Raw genomic sequence first — 18,685 nt, 5'->3', positions numbered from 1 at the left:
CATGACGCAGCGTGGGGAAGGGGGAGGGCTCGGGAAGTAGGAGCGGGGGCACGGGACGTCCCAGGCAGGTTCCTTGTCTTCAGTGTCGCAAGAGCCGCCAGCATGGACGCCGCTCCGGCCGGGGGTCCGCGACGAGGCTCTGGTCGCATCCTGCTGCACTGGACGGCGCGCACGGCGCTGCTGCTGCTGCTGCTGACGCTGGTGTGGCAGCAGGTGCAGGAGTTCCGCTCCGAGCCGGTCAGCTCGACGGTGGTGCGGCGGGTGGCGCCGTTCCCGCGGCTCACGCTCTGCCCCGGCTCTCGTCTTCAGGAGGGCCTGGCCATCGACCTGTACCGCCAGCTGGCCAACGGCTCGCTGTCGGTCACCGAGTTCTACAACCGGACCACGCTGGAGATACTGCCCGGCGGGCTGGATCAGCCGCATATAGCCAGCGGCCACGGCGGCATCAGCGACGTACTCCTGCCGAGGCCGTTGGGCGTCTGGCGACGGCGCTTCTACCTGCATCTAGGAGAGCAGCCGTGGCGGCCAATGCGCTGTCTGACTTTCGAGCCGAACGCGACGCTGCACCGAAGCGGCCACAGCCCACTCTCGGTCCACCTGACACTGCCTGTGCCCGCCCTCTTCACCGGCAATCGCGGCAAGGTGGCCTACCGTCTGTACGTGCACGGGCCGGAGGAGCCGAGCGTGGGCGACCTGCCGGCGCCGCGGATCGACGAGCCGGTGCCGGTGACCCCGGTCCGGGAGCTGCGGTCCGGCCACGAGACCGGCCTTCGCGTGACAGCAAGACTGCGCCGACTGGTCAGCGTGCGCCGGCAGCCCTGCCGCGACGAGCCCGGCTACTCGCCAGCCCGCTGTCTGAAGGAGTGCCTGTGGCGGCGGCTGGCGGCGCACATCGACTGTCGGCTGCCGCACATGGTGTCGGCCCGCGTGTTCCTGCCCGAGCTGCGCGGACCGCTCAACCACCTGCCCGCCTGTACTCGGCTCGTGCAGCCGGAGTCGCGCCGGGGAAGACTGATCCTTCTCTACCAGATCCGGGAGTCGCTCTGTATGATTTCCAGCTACGAGTGGAGCCGGCCTCGATTCAAGTACGCATCCAACACGTCAACGAGCGACGCCTGGACGGAGGCCCCCGCCGCCGCCGGGCAGCGCTCCGTCTTCCCACGAGCGAAGCGTGCTCCACTACCGCCTCCAGTACCTGCCGCACCTCCGTTGCTGGACATGCCGGAGGGGGCGGAGCAGTACGTCCCCAGCAGTCTGCTTCAGCACACAAGGGACTGCGAGTGCCCGGCCGCCTGCCGCCAGGTCGCCTATGACGTGCGTTCCGGGCTCCTGGGAGGGATGGTTGACCACAGCAAACCCACCCTGTTTTACAATGCTGCACATGACGCTAAATCTCGCTGCTGATGAGGTTCGGGAAGCAGTCACCTTTACACTGAGTGCATTGCTTGCTAACATCGGCGGGCTTCTCGGCGTGGTCACCGGATTCTCTCTCTTCACCCTGGTGGATTTTCTGGAAGCATTGACGTGCGGTATTGGTCACAGATGGCAGGCTCGTCGCACACCGAAAGCAGAATGTCCAACCCCAGAGTCTGACTCGGCGGCAAGGATGAGGGCATGGTCAAAGCCGAGGGATGTCACAATTCTGCAGATCGGCGAAGATGGTCGACAATCGTTCTATGTGGATTAACCGTTCCGACAGTGACGGCAACTGATCCACACTGCGACTCTCCTGATCCAAGTCACGACTCTTCTGATCCATGTTGCGACTTTTCTGATCCACTTCACGGCTCTTCTGATCCACGAGTCTTCACGAGTCTTCTGAGTCACGAGTCTTCTGATCCGTGCCGTGATTCTTCTGTTCCACATCACGACTCTTCTGATCCTCATCACGACTCTCCCGGTCCACACCGCGACTTTCCTAATCCAGTCGCGGCGTGGGTCGGGTAATTCGCAGGATAATGGAGATACACTCACCCCTCCCCCCCTCTACAGCGGGGGTGAGTGTATCGGTGAGTGCATGAGTGGAGGGTGGTTGAACTCATTGTATATCATGTCAACAACATAGCTTAATTCCATTTCAGGGAATTTAAACTAAATCGCAGCGGTTCACGGGGTGACAACCCAAGCCATGCCAAACATTCAAAGGCAGGTGTGCTTGACATCAGCCGACCCGTCGCCCCGACCTCTCGAGGGTCGTAATATTCTCACAGAACCTTGTTCGTCGTATTACCCACCCACCATGGAAGTTTCGCTACTTTTCTTCACCGTTTTCAAGATGATAGGAGAAAGGTGGGGACTGCCCCCCCCCCCACATTGCGCGTAATTTTCCGAGGGCCCCCGGGGCGAATGTTAAAGGAAGTTACCTTTAACACTCCCACCTTTACCCACCTTTAGAGCATATCTGAAGGGCACATACTCTAGTGAAACCTCAGGACCAGTCGCGTCCGATAGCATCTCTGCGTAGCGCCACTTCAGCATCTTCAAGACGCAAGGATGTCAATTTAATTATTTTTTAGTCCGAATTAGGCTGTCAGCGCTTTCTAACAGCACTACGCTCTTCCCATGACAACGTCCCTGACTTCGCCATGGCAACCACCATGCACCTCCGCTGGTGTGAATGGTACGCACGGTTTTCTTGTATGTACATATATATATATATATATATATATATATATATATATATATATATGCGTCTTTTTTGAAGCCAATCGGGCTTGCGGCTCTCGGGGCTAATATCAGGGTTGCGGTTTAGAAAGCCGTAGAGCCATTCTTCTTCTCGGCGGATTCCTCTCGAAACGGATGCGGGAGTTTCATACGTGCAGCCATCTGAAATGTCAGCCTCCGTACGTCCATGGTAGTCAAGCCAAAAGGGCGAATTTCCATCTCTAGAATGTGCTCTTTGAGAGCCATTTCCACATTGGAGGGGAACACTGTGTCGTACCTTCCAAGATACCGCTCTCCTGGACGTCTCACGTTACCGTCGCGATGACGTCGGAATGTTCTAAGCGGCACACCATATTTGCGTGACAACTCCCGCACACGCAGTCCTTTTCTGAGATCATCCAGAGATTTTCTAATGGCAATTTCGCCATTTTTCACGTGCTGTGATTTTCTCTTGTATGCCCGCACCACACCTGAAACAAAGTCATTTTTATTGCACGCTGCCCAGTTACAATGTAAGCAACAATGTGGCTCTTACTTTAACCACATTTCTAAGTTTAAAAGGTGAATCAACTGCCAATGTCATGATTTCGTGCAATCATATTTCCTCAACACTCTGTCCCTTAAAAGTTTTAAAATAGTTACCCAGATTAAGCTGTGGTCAACTAGACGTTCAAAGCCGATTTAACGGGAAATTGGCAAAAAAGGCATAAATGGGGCAGAACGTCCCATGGGGCTTTTACTTCACGACCTAGTGTGACCTTTTACCCCGACCGGTCATTCGCATAGAAAGTGGCGCCAAGAACGAGGACCAACGCGAATTCAACCCAATGGGTTCAAATTATGATCTCTAGATATGCATGAATGAACTGTAGTGCGGTATAAACCATCGCCTTAACTTAGCACTGAAACACCCAAAAAGAAAAAATCACTCGCAAACACGTTTTTACTTTTATCTCTCCAACACAATCCACCAGGTTCGTCGCCATCTGCCAGCGTGCTGACCACATTTTGTTTGTTTAACAGAGCAGAAAGTGTTATCCCGGGACTTCTTCAGTTCCAAGATATCTTGATGGGGCGTTTTGTCCCGGCGGGCGCCTTACCCCACCTTACCCCACCTTACCCCACCTTACCGTACTTGTTCATAAACCGTCTAAGATCAAGGCCAAATGGATGACCTTGGTGGGAAATAAGCGGTAGATCGATTTTCGCATTGCTCACGACAGTTCAGTCCTGCCAACAACGCAACCTGATGCCCTTCAACCCCGCCGCAATCCATGCATCGTCAGTTTGCGTGTGAAACTGATAAACGGCTTCTGCCGCCCCGTCACCGCGCCGTTACGGCAGACCTGAACCCCGCCGCCCGCCGCCGCCGCGGGCCGCGTCACCGCGCCGCTACGGCAGACCTGAATCCCGCCGCCCGCTACCGTCGCCGGCCGCGTCATCTGAATGCGGGCAACATGTGCTGTGATGCGTTTAAAGTCACAACCCAATTATTGTTTCAGATAATTAGCTGAAATATGGTGCAGCATCCTTCATATTCTTATCTAAGACACGTTTTTCATCTTGGCAAAATTTTCGGTGTGAGGCAAAAAGGTGTTGAGTGTACTGTTTGTCCATATTGTCGTTATTTGTAATGTCAATACTTCAATGTGCAATATTGAAACGACACAACTGCAAGGCATATGAATAATGGATTAATTGAGTCCTATTTCCCGTCCACAGATGTAAAATATGTTGCTTCGTTCGGACTGTGTGTCGATTTGTTTTTTTGGCTACGCGCTTTTGCGATAGAATAGGTCAACATGACGTCACTCTTACGGCATTTGCGCTTAATACATTATGGTCGCACAATTGGTATTTTGGCACAGGGTGTAAAACTTGCTAGTTGCAGCTATTCAACTAATTTGCAGCAATATCTAAAGGCCCTTTTAAATTATTGCGTATATTGGACGGGGGCAGAGTTGACCCCGGTCAGTGTCGTATTTAAGTCCTCCAATACGCACGGAATTAGGCGCGTTTTCGATGTTACGAACACTGGATGTTGCTATCTTGAAAGATATGAACAATGGACGCTGCGATCTTGGACGCTTTAAAGGTTTCCCATGTTCATGGCTCCGAGGTTTCTCACATTTCACATTTTCTGAATGCTAACCACATCGATACAGCACGTCTGTGCCGCCGCGGCATGAATTCATTGACCAAGATTTTCCCATGGATTACCTGCCGTTTGCTTAGCATACAAAGAGAGCCGATAGCTGTAGCTTGAGAGTGGTGCAGCGTACAGTGGTAGTAATCTGGCTTGGCATTGCCCGGTAGGGACACACATGCATATGTGTGAAGCTGTTCATATGCATACCCAATCGTCCCTTCTCACCCCGCCCAGTGAATAACGAACCACTCGCGACGCGACTTAACATGCACCTGGGATCAATAATGCCCTCGCAACCACCATGGCTATGCTTTTGGTGCTGGTATGGGTCATGGCAAGCATGATGTGGCAGAAGGTCACTTTGATACCTTTTTAAAATTAATTTCTTCAGATAATTTTTTTCTAAAATCACTTTTGACGGCCTTCAAGGTGGACATGCGGCCCGCAGTTATATGAGTGACGCAGGCAAGCTGAGGAATTATTGGAGTAGACAACCTATAAAAATAAAGGGCATGTTATTACAAAAGACGGGCAAAAATGGAATGTGGGCAAGACCTGTTAGCAAAGTCAGTTAAGGTCGGTGACCCACGATACTATCCAACTTCCACTTCGAGAAGCGAGGGATGCATCTCGGTCGCTTTCATAACTCTTTGAATGAGGCGTCACCAGAAGCAACTAACGATAATAACTTAGAGCCTCGTGTGCACAAGTTTGCGCTTGCGTGGGTGCGCGGGTGTCTGTGTATGTGTATATTCTTCTTTGTTTGATAGCGATCATTTCCACGCTGTCCGTGTTTAGCCGGAAAAGATCATCGATGCTGTTTGTGCGATCACAATGGTAATATCGCGGGGACGAGCCCAGGTTTTCTTCTTTACGCGAGATCATCGAAGATGAAGTGGGTATTCCAGCTGCAGATTGTTAAGATTGCTACCAGTCAACTGAATGATTTGAGGCAAAAAGAGAGAGGAGCGTGGGCTCAGCAAGCGGAGACGCTCAGGCGAAACTTAAGATTGTGCTACGTCCATTTTTAGCCACAACAACCAAGTCCGCCTCAAATGACGCATGGGCTGCAAAAATGCCCTGCTCGCAGGCGCGAACATCCACAGCGACCTTCGTTGGTGTCAAAGCCATGGGACGCCGGAAGTGCAATAACCACACTCAAGGGTGACCCTGGGGTGATCACCCAAAGGTCATACGTGCGCGAATGGGCTCTCACCGTGAAATCACACGGGTGTTGGCCGTGAAGTGCGCGCTGCCCACCCGGTGATGCGCGAAGGTTTTTGACCTGAGTTGCTTCTCGAGGTGGGTGGTTGGAGGGTGCAGCGATTTTGGGAAGAGGAGACCTGTTCTATCGTGTGTTTTGCGGAAATGATGTCTGTTTTCAGATGCAGACGAAATGCACCATTGTTCTACAGACCAACAGCGTTCCCGTGACATTCGACATAATCTAAGTTAAACAGTCTCTTCCACGATATCAGATATCCGCGGTGTATTTAGACAAAGTTGCTACCTACGCGTGAATGTCGTTGTACACTGTTGCTGCTCGTTCGGTTCTATTGTATTTGACAACACGCATTTTGATTCGTATTGCCTGTTTTGAATCTGCACTGTTAACAGCGCGCAGGCCACGACCACGTGCCGGCACAGTGAGGTGTACCTCTGGTCGCCAGATGCGTGTCAACTTTTCTCAAGCCTTTCAGGTGATTATTTTTCTGGAAATCACTCGCCTGCATGGAGTGTGAAAACATGCGGCGAGGAAACGCCCCGCACCATTCAGCATGCAACGAAAAGGCAGAACATTTGACTTGGCTAAGCTCTCCGAACGGTGGACGAATTCCGCTTTCGGCACCAACATCGCATGACTTGTCCATCATCTTCAACATCTCGACTTATCCCACGCTGACGACGGCCAGAGCTGCGATCAGCAGACCAGCAATGGATCATTCCTTTTTGCCTTACGGCATAAGGCTGGAATACGAGGAGCGGCATGTCAGTTAACGCCCTCGGTGCGGTGGAGGAGGCACAGAGAATAAGGGGGACATGATCTGTGACAACCGTTTGACACGATCTGCTCAATGCTAAACGCATAGAGCATCAGTGAGCATTTTAAGTCAGAACGTTCTACAAGCACAAGGTCTCTCGTTATTTACCACGATGCACTAAAGCGGCGGGCGTCTAAGGATGCTAAAGCTACCAAAGCGATAAGACACTAGTGAAGCAGCTTTCTTGAGGAATCTCGAAACCATCAGCAGGTCCACAAAAAGCGCATTAAGGATATGATGAGTTCTTGCGAACGCTGTGGGATAGGAGTGAGGACTAGCCTCGGGGACACTGGGGGAAATTCGAAGCCCACCTTTACGAAGATTCTGAGCACGTGACAGGTCAAAATGTGACGAGAAGCGATAAAGCGACCAAAGTAGACGCCCAATGCAGCGGTGACATCTTAACGTATATCTATACAAACGTAAATCTATATAACGTACGCTATCTAAACTTTAATATCTGAACGTACTGAACAAACATAGCGGTGATATCAACGGCAGTGGGCATCATGGATGGGCGACAACACCATCTCCGCTTCCAATAGTGCTCACACAGGGGCACGCAGCAACGCCCAGGCATCAGGATACCGCACCTACGGCAGACTTGGCCGCTGGGACACCAGGAGCCTCCAAGGCCACAGTAGCCCTGATTAGGGGCGCCTGGAAAGAAGGATGCGTTATGCGATGCCCTTATCTGATCTGTCGGATGCTGCGTATTGCGACTGCCGCGTGCGGTACTGGTGCTGCGGCTGGTGATGCTACGCTGGGCTTGCCCCAACAACCAGTGGTGCCATTGGTGTACTTATGGTGTACTGGTGTGCTTCTAGTGACCTGCTGCGCGTAGTATACCGCTAGTTGCTGGGCTCCTCGAGCTGCACTCATTGGTCCCTAGTTTCCAAGCGTCAACGCATTCTGCGTATTTGGCAGAGTGGTTGGTTGGTGAATCCTGGCCTCACTAACACGCCAAAGTGGTTCTTCGCCACATCCCCAGGGTACTTGTAGTATCGTCCGCTCTCACAGCCCGACCAAGCACAAAGTCAGGTGTTTCCGTGAGTATTTGCTCAATACCTCGGTAATAACAACAATAGCAATAATATAACGTCCGAGGCGTCCGAACACGTCGCGCCTCCGCCACGCGCCACCACCCAAGGCCCACTCTCTCCCGCAACTGCCACCCGCCTGGCGCGTAGGCGCCCTAAACAACTGCCATACACCACAGTACTCCTACTTGTTCTCAGCTCCTTTGCTGCTCAATTAGCTTAGCCGTCATCGACACTCAGTTCCCACCCACCTTCGACAGCGAAGACCGCCAGACAGAGCAGCAGCATCAGAGGTAGCAGGCGCATGGCTGACGACTGAAGGGTAACCTCATGCCTCAATCTGGACCCGTCCAACTGAAATGTGAAAGTTGGGCAGGAAAGGCCATTGGGGCACGTCAGTAACACGTGCCAACAACGACGCCGTCATCTGTAGACAGTTCAAAGCATTCTGACCTTTACAACAGGGGTGAAGGCTCCTGGGGGAGGGGGGGGGGGCTGCAACTTGCAAGCTTTGAGAAGGCAGGGACCAAATCAGGGGATTACCCTGCTTGTCGCCGTATTCTGGGCGCGGGTTGTGTCACTTTCATTGATCCCCCTCCCTCCAACTCACCTGCGATACTACAGCCTTGCTTTGCGGCAAAAGCCTGACCTCTGCGGAACCGTCACGGCGTTTATGGATGTCAGGATACGCGCGAGCGACCCAGCAGCGTGTCACATGCCTCGCGGCTTCATCGAAGGCGGAGGAGAGGCTGGATAACTCCTTGAGGCGTAGACCTCAGTCCTCAGTCCTCAGTCCTCCAGATGACTGCGTCGCGGAGGTTGTCGTCAGCGCCTAACGGCGGCCATCGTGATGGCGTCTTATGCTGCCCAGTTGACCCCGCCTCCGCCCGTCGCCGTCCGACCCGCGGGTGGTGTTGGGCCGCGGGGTTTGATATTAGCGTGGAAAATGGCGAAACGCTCACTGTTGGTGGAACGCTTATCGCTCATATATATATATATATATATATATATATATATATATATATATATATGTGTGTGTGTGTGTGTACATTATTAAAGTAATGGAAATATTTGCTCACAAGCACAAGCATAGGCGTAGGAACGTTTCAAAAAGTGTGGGGGGGGGGGCCAGAGTGAACTTCAAGAGCTTTTTCTGGGACGCAAGCCCGATGACCGGAGGGGGATGGGGTGGGGGTAGAGATGGGGGTTATTATCCGCTATTTATTCACGTGACACATCTTGGGAATAGTTAAATGTCATTGTTGCCTTGCTAAATATGCATCTGCAGCTGTTTCTCACTGGTGCGAAACGATGCCCATTCGACTCAGATATGTCATTCGATGAATAAGGCATCCAGCTTCCCATGATTATTCTTCTATTTCAAGATTGTTTTCCGTGGGGACGTAAAATTCCACGAGCAGGTAGGCACTTTAGGTCATCGAGGAGGCATCTACCTCCGCAGAGCAGATGCCAAGGCACGACCTCGGCATAGGCTGGTCAGAGTTTTGGATGCGAATCGGTGACCCACAGTGCGTCTGAATTTCCATTTTTTCCAGTGCGCCTAGATTTCGTGGGCTTCGTTTCTAGAAATAAGCACTGTCGCAGAATTCTAGGTGGAAGCAAATTCGGAAGCTTCAAATACCCAAATAACCACTTCACTTACTGCCAAAACAATGTGACAAAAAACATAAAACCGCCTTTTCTGTAAAAAGCTAAGCCACAGAATGAAGGCTTTTCTGCCTTATATCATTTACCTGAGTCCTACTCCCGTCCGCTGTCGGCAGTCAATGCCCTGGCCCGGCTGCCCCCCCCCCCCCCCCTCCAGGACTGACTGGGAAGTGATCGTATAGCTGCTTTGCCGCAAGTTTATGGATCAGCATTACCACTTAGTGGTCTGCAAAACATATATTGGACACCTGCAGCAGTGCCTTTTTACCGAATTATCTTGCCATTCACCACATCACCACAGTAAAAGTTTTCGGGAAGCCGCCTGCTTTAGCCCTGAACGGTCCAACGGATATTCCATTGTCCCTCATTCAACGTAGCCAGCTCGATCTACTTTTGAATGTAGACAGGGATGTAGCCTTGCCAAAGGTGAGAGGCACAAGGTTGACAAAAGCCTCCTGGCGGTGACCTCCCAAAAAGATCGCCAGATATTGCTTAGCTGTTAACAAGGAGCAGAGTTATCTTTGTAGCATTGTTATTTTTGCCTTGTAACTAGAACAGAAACAGAAACCAGAAGCTTTCGCGAGATCTATTCTGCTTGTATTTTGAGGCCAATAAGCTGCAGAATTCAGGCGTTGAACGACTGCATTGAATAAATCACCGACGCTCTTAATTTGCAATGTTATAGTGGACTCTTCCTAAACCGATAGAATTTAGAAGCCATGTCAGATTTTTTATACGAGTTCTGCAGCAATATCAAACACCCTGTGATGGTAGATTGCAAATCGGCATGTGTAAAAAGTGCATTAACATGGCCTAGCCATGTTTGTCTGGAAGTGCTTGGCATTCAGTCAGAATCGATTGGCGGTACAAATTACGCAACGTAGTTTTGAACATGCGTGCTCGTAAATCTTAGCAACAAAATTCTTTAGTACTGTTATTCTTTATTCTTCTTCGTACGTATTCTTCATTTTTCGTGTTGCATACAGCCTCGATAGGCCGCACAGTGTCTGCCCTGCGGCTTACATTAGGCCGTAGCCAACGGGTGGACACAAATGACGACGCTTCTGAAAGGAATACCTTATAACGGTTTAGGACATCAAATCTTACATTCAGAGGGTAGTTTGGGCGTAGAGTTTGCCTGTACGAGTCTTAGACCGATGATCAGATCTGTTTGGCCCTTACAGCAAGGGGAAGAGGCGCTGGAATCTGATGGTGGAACTGGAAGAGTAAAGGAAGGATCTTTATTTTTCGTGTTGCTGTGACTGCAAATCGGACAGATGAACTGCGGCACCCATCGCCTGGCGTCGCTTGCAGTCGCCAACGCCGTTCGCATTTACGAAAGTTGCAACCCAGATCATCGCAATCGTCGCAATCGCAACCCAGGTCATCGCAATCACTGCGGGCGCGCGTGCTCAAAGCTTTTGACGTCGTTTGTTTCACCAATCGATTGCGCAAAAGAAGGAGCGTTCTCAGGCAAACATGGGATGACCTTGATCTTGTTGACCTTGACCTTGGGATGACCTTGTTCATTTTTCAATTCATTGCGACCCACTCTTTTCAACAATAAGGAGACCCTTTGTTTCATTCCGGGCAAGGAGCCCTTGAGTAGAACACTAGGAACACGTTGCTGCTCTGAGGTCAACGGCTGTGGTGCAGTTCCGCCCCATCACGGGATGTCTTCCGGCTGCCATTCTGGTGACACGGTGCGGGATCCCTGGTCGATCCGGAGTCGCTTAGAGAGATGCATCACGTCACCTTGTTCTCCTTCGCGGGAGGCCTTATGACCTGCGCAGTTGACGCCGGATAACGTAGGAACCCTCATTGGCGCAAAAACATCCATGATCATCGCGGGTGGTCCAATAGCTGTCGCAAAGACTCCGATTTTTTCTCTGTTCTTCAAGGATATTAAGAACACCCTGAACATAGATTGTAGATCGAAATGGAGTCCAAAATTTGTATTGACATGCCTGACTCATCTTCGTCTTAACATGTTTTACATTCAGTCAGGATTGCTTACTGAGAAAAAATTATATAACATGGGTTTCAGCACGCATACTCGCAAATCTTAGCAACAGCCTCGACGCCCGGCGTTGCATTCTCCATAGGCCGCGTGTCGGCCTCGCGGCTGTGACAATAAGAGATGGCCAATGGGCAAGACGAAAAAGATGATGCATCTTCAAGAAGATGGTTGGTGAGCTAGGTTAATTGGCATGCATGTTACTAGTATTACAAAATAAGCTAGACACAACTTAAATCTGAAAGAATGGGGAGAGGGGGGCGGCACTTATCATTGCTGCCCCCCCCCCCCCACCTTAAAAAGTGGAGGCAGCCAGCCATTGGCCCTGTGTCCCCTGCCCCTGTTCCTACGTCCATGCTTCTAAGAAATTGTGCAAAGCTAAACTCAAAAGATGACTTTTAACGTTCCTACCGTGCTCGGTCCTTCGTCTCTTAACAGGTGTGTTCTCCAGCGCCTGTGCCATTTCTGACGCTTGCATCACGGTGAAGTAAATCCCATCGTTGTCACCAACGAAATTGTTGATAAAGTGGACAACCGGAAAATTTATATTTTGGCGCTTTTCAATAATCTTCAGCACTTGGACGTGGTCGTGGCACTGATTGACTCCGAAAGTGATTTCGAAGTTGGATTTGTACGCAGAAGACAGTGCCTACTCTTGCAGTTATCAGACGAATGTAGTTGTAGAAGTATATTATGAACACTGCGCCAAACAGAACGACACCATAGCTTTCCCACGTGCATGAAGCGTGAAATAACGCATCAGCTGACCGCGGCACGTTAACCCGTGACGTCTCAGAGCGGGGTCAGTGGGGTTAGCCAACTCTCTCGGCAAAGGCCAGTGATTTTGTTGCTGTATTCGTTTTTGTTGGTAACAGGTGCATTTTGGTTCAAATGTGCCGAAACAGTGCTGTGGATTCGATTTCTGACAAAGAGGTGGCTGAAAATGTCTTTTAGTGAAAAAGGTCACTCGAGGTCACGGACTCCATGATCCAGGGGACTTGAAACTTACGCTGCGTAATTCGCATGGACCCTCGGACCTCATTTGACCCCACCTACGTGATCGAAACACTGATCAGATAGATCATGTTTAAGACATCGAGGCTATCTGTCGACCAGATAGATCGCAAGGCAATCCGAAATGATGTTAGTAGATATTCGCAGTGTCTCAGTGTCTCCGTGGTCTATGAAGGTAGGTAGGGTATGGTTGTCCACGCTCAAGGTCACAGGAAGTCATGAAATGACTAGATTAGACTGCATGGTCTTAGGCGACGTCACGCGGTGAGAAAATGTTGGTCTATTTTGGATCCAGCTTTAACGCCAGCTTCAACACCGCACCAGCTTTAATCTCCACACCCAATATAGCAGACCCAATACCCAATACTCCACACCCAATATAGATTTGTTGCTAAGCAGACCAAACAAAACGTGATTTGAACTACTTCCCACAGCGTGAAAGGTCAATACAAGCTTCTCAAAGATCTTGCGATAAGAAATACTGCATACTGGCAGGTTACAAAATTACATGAACAACTTCCGAAGCAATGCAAGCGGGCAGTAGCTTATTATGCACGTAGCTACCACATGCTATTTGCGATTGCAGCAGCAATGGAGATCGCGGAAGGACCCAACCAAGAAATTCCACGACGTTTGACTGAGCAAAGCCTCTTCTATCAGCTGGCATCTGAACCGAACCTAATGAACCTAAGCGCTGTGCACAAGATACTTCATATATACATATATACATATAAATAAATAAATATATATATATATATATATATATATATATATATATATATGTGTGTGTGTGTGTGTGTGTGTGTGTGTGTGTGTGTGTGTGTGTGTGTGTGTGTGTGTGTGTGTGTGTGTGTGTGTGTGTGTGTGTGTGTGTGTGTGTGTGTGTGTGTGTGTGTGTGTGTGTGTGTGTGTGTGTGTGTGTGTGTGTGTGTGTGTGTGTGTGTGTGTGTGTGTGTGTGTGTGTGTGTGTGTGTGTGTGTGTGTGTGTGTGTGTGTGTGTGTGTGTGTGTGTGTGTGTGTGTGTGTGTGTGTGTGTGTGTGTGTGTGTGTGTGTGTGTGTGTGTGTGTGTGTGTGTGTGTGTGTGTGTGTGTGTGTGTGTGTGTGTGTGTGTGTGTGTGTATGCATGCACATGTTCGTTCAAACCTTTTCACTGGATGGATTTCTGGTATCAGAGCCCACGCTAAGCAAGTGCTTATTGCGTAAGGCCTGACCCCACCATCCGATCGTAAAGTACCAGGTCAACGTCAGAATTTTGGGACGAACTTTGAACTTGCCGTAATGCGCGGCACGATGCTTTCTAACCTTTGTTGTTGTTGATCGCGGTTTTAGGGCGCGCCGACTAATAAGGTCATTTTGCGCCCATAGCAGCTAAGTGATTGCATAGGTGTGTGAATAGCTAAAAATCCTATATTAGCCAAAAATGAAAACAGTTGAGTCGTGGCAAGAATGCGAGGATCGTCACCAAAGATGTCTGAATAGGCAAGCACTGGAGCATCTCGCCCAAAATAGCGTGACCACTCTTCACTTAAACCTGGGCATAGGTAAATGATGTGGTGAACTGTAAGTGGCGCATCGCGGCGAGGAGGCTGAGGCCGTTCATCACCATGTAGAAGATAGCGACACTGCGATGTCCGACAGACGTTGCCATTGTCCTTTAATAAATGCCGTAATGGCAGGGTGAAAGTTCCTGGTCGGCGGGGACAAAGTGCGGGCGCAAGGTGCATGTGCTTCTCGGTTTGCCGCCGCGTCGGTCAGCTCATTACCCGCGATGCCCACTTGGCCGGGTATCCAACATAGGTACGCTTGGCCGGGTACAGCTTTACCCGCACGATCCGGCCCTGGCAGGGGAATCAAAATGTCCTGTATGATGGAACACGGCGAGTTAAAAGCTATCAAAGCAAATAAGCTGCTCAAAGAGTCAGAGAGTATCGGGTAAAAATTGTTTTCACCACCTTTCATAAAACAGTGGGCCTTGTTTATAGCAACGAGCTCGGACGTATACACGGGGGCATTTTTTTGGCAACGAAGACGACCGGGTGGCTTGGCCGTTCACAAACGCAGAGTTTACTGCCGTGTCCGTTTTCGAGCCGGCTGTCTATGTAGTCTGAAAGTCTATGTGCAAGGCGACGCGCTCCAAGGCCCGAACTTAAGGTCAGCTGGGATATCGCGCTCTTTACTGGTGCATGACAGCGAGACATCCACCTTTGGCTTAGCTCTCACGGGAGTACCAAAACGCAGCGGAACCTTAGTATGCCATGCAACTGAATATCGCTGTCACGGAACAGCTCCTTCATTTGCACGCCGAAAGGTAAACCGTAAGGCCTTCGGCCGTTTTAAAACATGTGTTCAATGCGTGGTGAAAAAAACGCTCGGTGGGTCGGGTGGTTTAAAAACTGCCAGCTCGGAAGTGTACCGCATTCCGGCATTTCTCTCCTGAGAGATAATGGCAATTCATTTGCTTCCACTGCAATACTAGATATTGGCGATGTTTTATACGCTCCGGTCACAATGCGTAATGCGGTGTGATACATTGTGTCCATAAACGCTTGCAAGAATGAGCCGCACGACCACTAGCGAACTCCACCTCAATTTTTCATCCCTGGGCTTGTTGCATCTAATAATTTTCCCAAATCTGTCGCAGCCGCTCCGCCTCTGAAATGGTGAGAGGGAAGCCAGCTTAATCTCATTACTTCCGAAGATGAGGATCCGTGGACCGGGGAGCGCAGATCCTTCTCTGTACCCTGGGTTTATCGAGGCATTTTTAAGGTGAGAAGATGCCATGAAAGGTGGTTTTCATTTCGTCACCGAGGCTCCCCACCCACCACGGAGCCCAACTGGGGAACAGCCCAACGCTCCATCGGGAGGTGGTCGCCGCCAGGGCTACCCCGGTGCTATACGGGGCGAACGATACCTCCCACACGGCCAGGTGTAACCGGGGAGGTGTAACCAGGCGTAACCAGGTGACCCCTCCCCGTCCTGACGGTGGTCCAGCACCGCCGCCCCTTAACCACTTCAGCCGCTGCGCGCGCCAGGCGCCCCAAGCGGAGACCCGCGCGGAGCACTCAACCGCAGCGCAAGCGACAAGTCGTTAGACCCGTATGGGGACCCTCACGGGCCCCCCACGCCCCCGAATATCCTGGTCCAAGTGGAGTGATGGGACACGCCATGGCTGACCCGCACGACGCGCTCCTCAACCACCAGGATCCGATGAACCCGAGACACGGGCGAGGGGGCACGGCGACCCCGATAAAACGAGGATGAGGAATGGTGAGAGGGCCGGAAGCGGGAACACAGGTGCTGGGGAGGGAGCCGGCGGGACAAGGAGCAGGAGCTCACGTAACGGCAGGGTCACTGGGCCGTGGAATGAGCAGCTTGCGCTGTCCACCCGCTACCAAAGCTGGGACCCGGGAGGACGACAGTCTCCCACACCAGCCAAAATCGGTGCCCCGCGGGGCTACTTTCTAACCTCTGACGTCACCTGACCTTCAGCTCAGCCGCAGTCACCGGTCACAGACAATACCAGTCAGGACAAACAGCAACCGGTTGGTGCGTTTTAAACCCATCCCGCCACAAATGGGTGAATGGAATGAAGATGGGGGTGGGGGGATGAGGAGCGGGGTGTGGGGAGATGTTGTAACCAACTGAGCTACTGTGAAGGATGAGTTCACCATTAGTTTGCCGTCAATCTAAACAAATTCTATAATTAAATATTTTTTGGGACATAAAGTAGAACAAGATGAATTATTGCAAGAGGGATTAAGAGCGCGCAAAATCCACACAGGGTGGGGTTGGGGTATACTTTTATATAAAGTACCACCCATTGGGTTCTCACATTTTTGTTTCCCACGGGGTTTTGTCCGAGAGCTTGGACGGAGGGTCTATATGAATGAAGCACTTTAAAGTGCGCTTTATCGCTGTCTTGTGGTAGCTCGACCTGCCAGCTGTTTTGTCATTTTTAATCGCAATACTAAACGCTTACTTAAGCGCCCGGGTGGCCGGCTGGATACCCCTCGCTCGGGGGGTCAAGTTGACCCCCCTGAGGTCTCGGGAAAAAATCTAGAAACACCAAACTCACCGGGTGTGTTGACCTGTACGTGAACTACCTTTGGTCAAAGCTTGAGGTTCCTAGGTCATGACGTTTGGGTCAAATAAGGTCAAATAAAGTCAAACAAGGTCAAATTCCGGGTTGGTCTCAAAAGTGCCCGGGAACTTAGATAGCTGTTTCTAAGCAAAAGATCACACGCCCATTTAAGGTCAGTGACCTAGTCTGATCTCTTGAAGGTCATGATGACCAAAATCATAAGAGACTGCTTTGAGTTTTGCATTGGAATAAGCGACAAAAATTATGCTAGGCAGAATGTTTCTAAAAACAAAATGTTGACTTGGGTCATTTTTGGTCAATGACCTATTTCTGACCTCTAAGAAGCCCATGGACAATGCATAATACGGTTCCTGCTATCAATAAATTCGAAATGAGCACCAGAAACTATCCCGTACAGCAAGCCCCAATGTAATAAAATGGGTTGGTTTTGACCTTGGTCTGACCTTCATACCTTACCTTAGGTCAACGTAATTTGCTCATTCAATTGTTGTGTTGCCTATACATTCCTTCGTCTATCACTTCGCTGTTGGATCAGATTGAACGATTCCATAGAAATTGCCTTCGCTGAAACCATGGCCTGACTTTGACCTGTCATAGGTCAGCGACCTTACAAGGTACATAAAACATTTGGATGTCAGACGATCCACTATTCAATTGTCTACAGCTATGCAAAATTTGGCGCGGTTACACCGCGTCATTCGGAGATCATTTGGGAAAAACCTTTGGAGGAGGGGGGGGGGTCAATTTGACCCCCACCCCACCCTAGCGCGAGTTTAATGTCGTTACCTTTCTCACGCGCGAGGCCGATTAAAATAACAGACCATTCTGCGCACTTCTACCGTCGCTATCTTATCTTATTGTCCGTGGCTATTTCGCCTATGCAATACCTACGCATGGGCCCCTCCCTTCATACCGCGTTACTATCAGAAAACGAACCTACTTTTTAGTAGTTTTCTGTAAACAATAAACCGCTTCTGACTGAAGACAGCTTAATATTTAGTCGTCAAATGCACGCATGAGCAATACTAGATTCCACCCCTGCCTGTAAAAACAGCATAGATGTGGGGACAAATCCTGTTCCGTTGATCAAAAGTGTAGTGGCTTAAGAGGACATAACTTTTATGTAAACAACGATGTCCTAACGACACGTGCCAGAACCCGCAAGCTGCGAGCAGCCCTGATGAGACATTGCCAGCGTGAAAAATGCTGGAATGCGTTTTTTTCAAATTGTGCTTTTCGCATGATGTCACTTCCACCTGACCCGAGATGAACCAAACCGCGGCCCGTTGCGCAAGCCATCGCGTGAGCAGCAAGCGACTTAAGCACGTCTACATGTCAACCACAGTTCTGGGGAATTTCGGGCGCGATGACCCAAATCGGCGGATTGGGCAACGCCGACCGGACGTTTGGGCGGTATTCCCGAGCCCGCGCGCCTGCCCCCCCCCCTCCCCCCCCCCTCCCCCCCCCCGACCCTTGCGGTTGGACTGCACCGACCCTTGCGGTTGGACTGCACCGGTTGGTCGGCGTTGCCGCGGCGGGGGCAGAGAAAGTGACGAGACGAGTCGACTTCGGACGTCGGTTCAGTGCCGTCTACGGCGGCCATCCAGGAGGAGAGCACCTCATCCCGCGGCTTCAGTGCGCCGCCCTTCCCATTGCACCCGTCCTGACTGCGTCACTGCGACAGCGGTCTTCCGCCAGAGTTCAGCCGGGCTTCGCTCGCAGCCGCTGCCATGCCGCCCTCCTGCCTCGCGCTGCTATGCGCTGTGCTGCTGGCCGTGACCGCCGGCGGCCAGGGCCAGCACGGGCGACTCGGCCGTCTGATCTTCACGCCCAGCCGAACGGACGGGTTCGAGCCTAGCCGGCCGCGGAACTTTTCACCGGCGCGCCGCGCCAAGGTGCTGCCGCTCGACATCCAGCCGTCTGCGCCCGGGCGAGGCGTGCACGACTTCTTCACCGCTGAGACCGCCCCTGACTCGCACGGAAGCATC

At 51.2% G+C, this 18,685-nt stretch overlaps 1 long non-coding RNA gene across 1 annotated transcript; it reads right to left on the bottom strand.

Annotated features, from left to right (window-relative positions):
* Nucleotides 1-6,285: 6,285 nt before the first annotated feature.
* LOC119113333 (uncharacterized) lies at nt 6,286-8,244 on the bottom strand. Its single transcript, XR_005095890.1, has 3 exons — nt 8,147-8,244; nt 7,408-7,515; nt 6,286-6,781 (listed from the first exon to the last, which is right to left on the bottom strand). It is a non-coding gene; the product is annotated as an uncharacterized LOC119113333 (long non-coding RNA).
* Nucleotides 8,245-18,685: the final 10,441 nt, after the last annotated feature.

Source organism: Pollicipes pollicipes, unplaced genomic scaffold (assembly GCF_011947565.3).
Source record: "Pollicipes pollicipes isolate AB1234 unplaced genomic scaffold, Ppol_2.1 Scaffold_7262;HRSCAF=8765_pilon_pilon_pilon, whole genome shotgun sequence".
NCBI classification, from domain to species: domain Eukaryota; kingdom Metazoa; phylum Arthropoda; class Thecostraca; order Pollicipedomorpha; family Pollicipedidae; genus Pollicipes; species Pollicipes pollicipes.
Note: the sequence above shows the minus strand (reverse complement) of the source record. Positions and strands in the feature narration are given on the sequence as shown.